The sequence below is a fragment of the Pseudophryne corroboree genome, chromosome 2, assembly GCF_028390025.1.
Source record: "Pseudophryne corroboree isolate aPseCor3 chromosome 2, aPseCor3.hap2, whole genome shotgun sequence".
Classification (NCBI taxonomy): domain Eukaryota; kingdom Metazoa; phylum Chordata; class Amphibia; order Anura; family Myobatrachidae; genus Pseudophryne; species Pseudophryne corroboree.
The window spans coordinates 847,763,441-847,772,837 of NC_086445.1; positions in this window are offsets into that span (position 1 = coordinate 847,763,441).

Genomic DNA, 9,397 nt, shown 5'->3' on the forward strand with positions numbered 1-9,397 from the left:
AGAGAGAGAGAGAGAGATTGGCTCACAGTAAGACAATATGATTACGGAGAGAAACTTACGCACAAGGGTAAACGATCGCATGCGCCTGGACATCCAGCACCCGATTTTCAGCAATGAGAACCGTTGAAGAGTGAGAGCTGGATGTGGTCGGCCTGCCTATTTATGCCCCACACACAATGCAATCTTACAGTCCCTACAATCCCATTGTCCATTGGACGTCGGAATTCGGCCCTGCATCATAACAAAAGGTCATAGGTTGATTCATACAGGTGGGCTGTGACGATTTCAAACAGCTCAGGTGGGTGGGGAACTAGGTTTCCCGCCGCATACCTGAGTATGAGTAAATAGTAGAAATGGACATAAACTTCTTATGTCCATAACTATTCGCACGAGCGATTAATACGCTCCAAACCAACACCGGAATATTGCTATTTAAATACTCTTCCGATGGGTACCAAACACTACTGCATGACTCCTGTTAGACCCTTCCTACGATACAAAGAGGGATTCCTCAGCTCAGGGACATTCTATATTAACCAAACTTTCAGAATCTATCAAAGGGACCATGATCTACAAACTACATTAATTGTGAAAATATGTAACGAATGAGTCGCACGCTACGACTACATAAACTCTACCGTAAATACGCATACCGTGCGCCCGCGGGTGCACGCTATTGCGGGTATGCGCCTTCACGGGAGAGCGTACGCATGCGCAGCGCAGACCAGTGTGCGGTGCAAATATGGCAGTGTGTATGGGGATATTTTTCTGACTTTGACAGTCCACCCTTTGGCAGTCAATAATAACTGCCACCTCCTGAAAACATTTCAAAAGGAGAAAAATATATGTCAGGGGTTAATTCATTTCCATGGTTGGGTGAGGGAGGAGAGAGGAGTAGGTGTGAAGAGGGTATGACCTAGTGTGATAGCAGAAGCATGTGTGTATGAGTCCATGTTTGGGGGGGTCATGTATCATCGTGCCGTACGTGTTGTAAATCAAGCTTCGAGGTATTGCGAAGTATACATTTGAATTCCTTCTTATCCTGTGGTACAGGTCTGTGGATGGGCTGTCAAACTTTACCGAGCTCTTTTCGGATTTTGAACAAAATGGGGAGCACATTTTAGTTGATGATACATGAATGGGGGGATATGTGATTGCTGATATCTGTGCCTGTATTCCCTATACTATGTGTGTTATTACCTGAGGGTTGTAGAGATGAAGATAAAGAACACTTATGGGGAATGCAATGATATTCTATGTCAGGTAAATGTACATCTGTCGTTGAAGTTTTGTTCGGTATCTGTTGAGAGTCGTCTTCTTTGCGCTGTATTGCTCCTTGGGCATGAGCAAATAGCTTTGTCAGTGCCATCAGATTTACAAAAAAAAATGTTGGGCTAGCGTGAGTTTAAAAATACTAGGGAAACTGGGGATCCATGGCAAAGTTCATCAAATGTCCATTTCTCAAGTGGTCAAAACTTCATCTTTGGTGCTTGTCTGTTGTCTGTATAGCGTCTCGTCAACTTCCTCGTCCAAGGGGGTCTTTGTATCTTGGAGAAAAGCAGAAAAACAGGTGAAAGAAACGGACCGTATAATCGCATTTTTCATCACATCCTGGTTTCTATCATTGGGTCATAAATCAAATCCAGGTTAATTACAGTTTCCTCACTCCTCAGGCTCATCACTTTTGTACTTTGTTTGCACCTCATTAAAGCCTGCCCGCATCTAAATATCAATCCAATAGATATAACAACACCTAAGATACATAGGAGGAACTTTCCAACATCCATTATGACTCCTTGAGCCCAGTCTCCTAAACCGGAGAACCAATTTCGCGGGTTCAACCATGACACCCAACCAGTCAGCTCATTACCTACAGCAGCAAGGGTGAGATTGTGTTTTCGACGAAATTCCCACTTCAATTGGAGAATATCGTCCATCTTTTGGTCTATGACCTCTACCGGATCCTCGGTGCTATTTGTGATATACGTGCAACACTTTATGCCGTACTGTGTTGCCAATGTAACACAATATCCGCCTGTTACTGCTGTAAGATAATTAAGAACCATCCTATGCTGAACTAGTTCTGTTTTATAAGCTTGAAGTTCTCTTCCAGTGTATCTAAACGTGTCATCATACATTTCAGTGATATTATCTAACAAATTGGCGAGTGCGGAAATGTATCTAGAATTCATCACTCCTCGAGCGGTGCGAGTGAAATCTAACGCTACCAGAACCTGAATCCCGGTGGATTCATGGATAAGATCAGAGGCCGGATGCTCTAACCTTTCTGACAGTTGTCTTTTAACTCGGTGCTCGTAATGAGTGTGAGTATAAGGAGCTTGGGCACCACGGTGTATGTCCTTCATTTTGTCATGTGTAACAGTCATCACTTCAGGCAATACTTTTCCAATATAACACAATCCTTCAGAGTTTGGGGCAAGCCACTTGTACGCCTTTCTCCCGCATATGAAATATGCATCATCGGGGAGAACATATGGGACAGAGAAGGACATTACCATATTACACACCTTCCAGGTGAATTCTCCTGACCCTAATTCTTCCATCTGCTTAATGCACGTATCGGTTTGTACGATATGTGCACAGTATCCTGGTGATACTTCTCCAACTCTAGTAATCCTATTTCCTAAGGTATATCGATACCGGAAAGATTTTCCTCTACTGGCTATGTGGCGTACAAGCTCTGTATCTGTAGGCATTCTATCTGCTCTGTGTGAAAAGGTCATGGTAAGGTTGCTCCATGACACTTCCCAATTTCCCGGCTTACGGGGATTGGAGATGTTGAAACATAAGAGGGACCTATCCACATGGTATTGGTGGAGCTTCAAACTAGGAGGGCTGGAGATGTTAAACCTCCGGTCCACCGGTCTCCCACCACTTAGCTCAAGTACCTCCCCTAACGTTAAAGGAAATGGTACTAGCCCTGATTTGCTATGACCCTGAGGTACTTGAGAGCATACCCAACAATCTGTTTGGTTTAACACGTTACCCACTAAGGAGTGATAGTCACTCAATGGATGCCGGTCCATATGGATATTAAAACTGGATTGGCATTTCTTTATGCACCCATCCTCAATCAAATTGTCACAGAGCCTACAGATACAGTTTTCTTCAGCTAACAATCCATCACAATTTCTTCTATCGGATCGTTTTCTGATACTCGCCTTTGCTTGTTGGCTTGGTTGATCTTGGAAAACTGCGCCTCCATCATCATAATCGGAACCCATTCCAGAACCTCTCTCGACCTCTATGGTACTCTCGCCGGAACAGACTGCTCTGGTCAACATCATGGTTAACATCAAAATCCGGATCACAGTCTCTTGGGGCAAGTCCATCTTTTGAGGAGGAAAATGGAGAAAAATGAGAAGGGGGAAAAAGAAATTTTAAGGGAGAGGGGATGGGAAGTGGAGGAAAACAATAAAAGGGAGTGGGGAGTCGACAGCTGCTTTCGGTCTTCAAGGCTCAGGTGCCGCCTCAGTCCTCCTGGAACAGACACTCCAGTGATACAACCTCTACCGTCTGTTCCTTATCACGGGACTTCTCTGGGTCAGCAACCTTTTTGCAGTGGGATGAATGGACCCAAGTCTCTCTCTCAGCAACCTTCAATGCTGTGGTGCTAGTCAATAAGACCTGGTATTGTCCTTCCCATCTATCAATAAGACAACCTGAGCGTAGAAAATTTCGTATCATTACATAATCCCCAGGTTCAATGTCATGACAATTACTATCTGGTAAATCAGGAACCACCAATTTCAGATTATCATTTTGATTCCTCAACTGTTTACTCATGTTAATCAAGTATTTTACAGTTACTTCATTGTTACATTTCAAATCATCCTGAGGGTTAATCATGACATGCGGTTGTCGACCAAACAAGATTTCAAAAGGGGACAGATTAAGAGGGGACCTGGGAGTGGTTCTGATACTGTACAATACAATGGGTAAAGCTTCTGGCCACGTCAATCCTGTCTCTGCCATTACTTTACTCAATTTATTTTTAATAGTGCTGTTCACTCTTTCGACCTTCGCACTCGCCTGTGGACGGTACGGAGTGTGCAGCTTGCTATCAATACCCATTAATTTACACATTCCTTGAAAGACATCACCGGTAAAATGGGTACCCCTATCACTTTCAATGATTCTAGGGATACCATATCTACATACAAATTCCTGTACAATTTTCTTAGCTGTAAACATAGCGGTATTTGTAGCTGCTGGAAATGCTTCGACCCAATTCGAGAAAACATCTATACAAACAAGTACATATTTCAAATTTCGACATGGGGGTAATTGAATGAAGTCGATTTGTATTACCTGGAAAGGGCCGCCGGCAGGTGGGATATGGGATGGTTCTGTAGGTATTGCCTTTCCAATATTCTTTCTCAGACAGGTAAGGCATGACATTGCTCTTTTACTCGCATGAGAGGAGAATCCTGGGGCGCACCAGTATGCTCTTACCAATTTGCACATTCCCTCCTTGCCTAGATGAGTCAACCCATGAGCTGCTTCAGCCAGGCATGGAAGATATGTCCTGGGGGCCACTGGTTTACCATGTCCATCCGTCCAGAGCCCTGAGGACTCCTGGCCATATCCCTTTGCCTTCCAGACTGCCTTTTCCTGTGTGGAACACAAATTCTGCATCTCACACAACTTCTGTGTGTTGATGGTATTAAATACCATCAGTTGTGTGGTGTCTGTCTGTATGGGGGTAGCAGCTGCTAACTTAGCAGCTTCGTCTGCTCGGCTGTTACCAAGTGATACCGGGTCTTGGCTATATGTATGTGCTTTACATTTGATAACAGCCACTCTGTCGGGTTCCTGTATCGCTGTTAGAAGCCTTTTTATGTGAGTTGCATGCGCTACCGGTGTACCAGCGGCCGTCATGAAGTTTCTGAGACGCCATAGGGCTCCGAAATCATGGACTACCCCGAATGCGTATCTAGAATCGGTGTAGATATTGGCTGACTTACCCTTAGCCAATTCACATGCTCTGGTTAGGGCGACCAGTTCAGCAACCTGGGCTGAGTGAGGTGGGCCTAGTGGTTCCGCTTCTATGGTGTCTTGGTCATCTACGACTGCGTATCCAGTACACAAGTCTCCCGAGTCTGACTGTCTGTGACAGCTACCGTCCGTGTAGAACGTGAGTTCTGCATCTTCCAGTGGGTTGTCACTGATGTCAGGCCTTGCGGTAAAATTTTGGGTCAAATATTCCATACAATCATGTGTATCTTCCTTTGCATTAAATCCTCCTTCCCCATCACTCTCACCTTCCACCCTTTGTGTCTGACCAGACACACCTGGGAGGAAGGTTGCAGGATTTAATGCGCTGCATCTCCTTATGGTGATGTTTACTGGGGCCATTAATGCCAATTCCCATCTTGTGAACCTTGCTGATGAGACGTGTCTGGTTTGGGCAGAATTCAATAAGGCAGATACCGCATGTGGTGTATGGATTGTGAGGTTGTGGCCTAGCACGACATCTTCGCTTTTTGTCACTAGCAATGCTATCGCAGCAACGCTTCGCAAGCATGTGGGGAGGGATCGCGCTACCGTATCTAGCTGAGCACTGTAGTATGCAACTGGCCTGCTGGCATCACCGTGTTTTTGGGTTAGTACACCTGCTGCGCACCCAGCACTTTCTGTTCCGTATAGTTCAAAGGGTTTCCCATAGTCTGGCATACCTAGTGCTGGTGCCTGCGTTAGGCATTGCTTAAGTCTCTCAAATGCTGTTTCGGATTCGTCTGTATGCGAGATCCTATCAGGTTTGTTTGAGGAGACCATTTCCTGCAAAGGTAACGCCAATATGGAAAACCCTGGGATCCAATTACGGCAATACCCACACATTCCTAAAAACGTCCTGATCTGTTGCTGGGTTTGTGGCAGTGTCATGTCTCTAATTGCTTGGATTCTATCAGCGGTCAGGTGTCTCAGTCCTTGTGTTAGACAGTGTCCCAAATATTTTACCTTAGTTTGGCATAATTGCAACTTGTCTTTGGACACCTTGTGTCCGGTGTCTGAAAGATGAAACAGGAGCTGTTTCGTATCTTTCAGAGATGCTTCCAGTGAATCTGAACACAGTAATAAATCGTCCACATACTGTATCAATACTGATCCACTGTCTGGTTGGAAAGACTGTAAACAATCATGCAAAGCCTGAGAAAATATACTTGGACTATCTATGAAACCTTGGGGTAACCGAGTCCATGTGTATTGGACTCCTCTGTATGTGAATGCAAACAAATATTGTCTGTCAGGGTGCAGAGGTACCGAAAAGAAAGCGGAGCAGAGGTCAATAACAGTGAAAAATTTGGCAGTGGGAGGAATTTGCATTAGGATGACAGCTGGATTAGGCACTACGGGGAACTGACTCTCAACTATTTTGTTAATCCCCCTTAGATCCTGCACTAGTCTGTAACCCCTCCCCCCCACTCTTTTTAACAGGGAAGATGGGACTATTGGCTGTGCTGGACGTTCTTACCAGAATGCCCTGTTGCAGCAAGCGTTCTATTACTGGGAAAACTCCTAACTCCACCTCTGGCTTCAGAGGATACTGTGGGATTTTTGGAGCTATCCTACCATCTTTTACTTGTACAACTACTGGAGCTACATTTGCCATTAATCCAGTGTCCTGTCCATCTTTTGTCCAAAGTGACTCTGGTATCTGAGATGTCATCTCTTCTACTTGGGATGGATTCCTATTTGTCATAATGGAATGTGACATTAATTTTGATGGGGAGTCTAACATGTCTCGTACTTCCTGAGCGTGATTCTCAGGAATGTCCAAGAATACACCTTCAGGCGTACAATAAATGACGCAACCCATTTTACATAGTAAGTCTCTACCCAGGAGATTAGTTGGTGCAGATGCAGCCAGCAAAAAGGAATGCTTGGTATGCAAGGGCCCTATTGTAATCTCGGCTGGTTTGCTAACAGGGTAGTGCTGGACTACTCCTGTTACTCCCATGGCTGGAATTGTCCTACCAGTGGTTCTCATGCCCACTGTCGAATTTATCACTGACTTGGCCGCCCCTGTGTCTACAAGAAAGTTTAAAGTTTTACCAGCTACATTGATTGCAATCTCTGGTTCGCTTCCAAGACTGGCAATCAACTTAACTGGCTGCAGATTACAGGTATGGCCACACCCCTATTGGGTATGGTGACCTGCCTGTACCCCGCTGGCAGCGACTACTTGTGAGGGAGTTAGCTGGGAACTACCAGAGGCATGCCAGTCTCTGTTCGGGGGATATATTTTTGTTTCCCCTGTATGTGGCTCAAACCTCCGCCTCTGTGGACCCTGCTCCCAATGTCGTGTGTCGTGTCGTTGTCTAGGGGGTTGAAAAGATTTTGGTACATTTCTTACTCTACATTCTCGTGCATAGTGTCCCGGTCTGTTACAGGAATAACAAGTTATTACAGTTGACTTACTTACAGGATTCGATGGTACATACGCAGGCTGCTTTGTGGTCAGCGCCTGTATACTTACTGACATCAACTTATCACTTTGCGACTCTCTGTGCCTGGTGATGTTTCTGTCGTGATCAATAGCAGCCTCTCTCAAAGTGGACACCGACAGACCTCGCCAACATGGTTGCGTGGTCTGTACCCTAGCTTTTAATGTTTCCTTTAAACCATCCATCAGTACAGATACTGCTACTTCTTGATGGTTTGGGTTGGTCCTAATGTCTTCTATACCAGTGTATTTTGCCATTTCTAATAGTGCCCGGTGAAAATATTCTGTTGCCGTTTCGGACTCCTTTTGCTTAATGGAAAATATTTTATTCCATTTAGCAACGGCTGGGAAATACTCTTTTAGCTGCAAATTTATCCTTTTTACATTATCCTTGTCGTACACATCTGTAAGCGGTACATCTTTATCTAGTCCACAATCAGTCAAGAATTGAACTGAGTCGACATTGGAAGGTAAGCAAGCTCTTAGCACTATCTGCCAATCCTTATTATTGGGCTCTAAAGTGTTTCCTAGATCCCTGATGTATTTTTGGCTTGCCACTAAATCTTTTCTGGGGTCTGGGAATTCAGACACTATAGTCCTCAATTCCATTCTAGTAAACGGGCAATACATGGCAATGTTCCTAACGGGTGTGGCTCCTGATGCATCTGTTTTCCCATTGGGAACTACTATCACCTTAACTGGATTAACTCTAACAACTTCATTCTGTGTAGATTCTACAGCTTGTGGTGAAATTGTTTCAGTGTAATGCATGGTGCCATACTTACCCGTTGACACGACCTCACCTATCCCTCCGCTAGGGGCCTTCACTAATCTCGTGAGAGGTGCAGTTCCTACTGTGGTTTCTGATATGGTGGCCGCTAGAGAGAGCGCTGAAATTGTTGTTGAATCGTCTTCTTGATCACACTCCTGAGGAAAGTTCAAAACAGGGTACAACTTGCACGGGTTAATAATTGCCTGGGTTACTTGGTTAACATCATTGACATTTACAGGGTTACTAAGAGTTTGTATTTTACAACCCAGTGCGTTTCTCTCCGCAATCAACTTCTCTCCTGCAATGTATGGTGGAGGAGGGGCTGTGGCTATCAGCTTCCTGACTGCCCCAGATCCCGCCGCCAGAGCCAAACCTCTCTGTATCTCACCTTCCTGCTGCCACAACTGTAAATAATCATGATGCTGAATTCGTCTCTTTGTTGATTTTATGAGACATATCCTCCTCCTTAAATTTTGTAACACTTCTGGACTGAAGCTACCTATTCTTGGGAATTTCTCCCTGTCTTGTACAGTCATTCTCTCCCATTCATCACATAAAACCTCTGTGTGACTTCCGTATTTTTCACACATGATGTATCTTGCCGACCCGACTGGTCGGTTCTCTGAATCAACCCGAACCGAGGTTGATCGCCCCCTACCTGAACAATTGGCCCCCATAATCTGCAGGTGTTGCTTACTACTCCTGTGATCTTTATATCACGGTCTTCAGCGAACCCTTACAGCAAACCAAATTATTCACAATAGGCCGGCGGTGGCGGTTTACCGAGTACCCCACTCACTCGCCCACCTCGACCAATACGACCTGATCACACCGATATGGTGCTGGCGTACTCGATACAGGGCCCCTATGGAACCTTCTGTTTACTGGAACATATGAGGGTTACCCGCAGGACACTTACTCTTTCCAGTAAAGGTGGGGTTGTTAGATAGTTCCTGAGTGACCAGCGAACTTCCCTTCCAAAAATAAAAAATTACACAAATCACGTCAGAATGTACAAATAGCGTTTGTGACCACTTTACTCTAATGGTATTAGGTCAGATTACTAACTACTGCACACAATTACGTGCGGTACAATCGTTCAGTACATAAGCACTACTTGTCATGTACTGAAAGATCAATGGAATCGAAAATTTCGG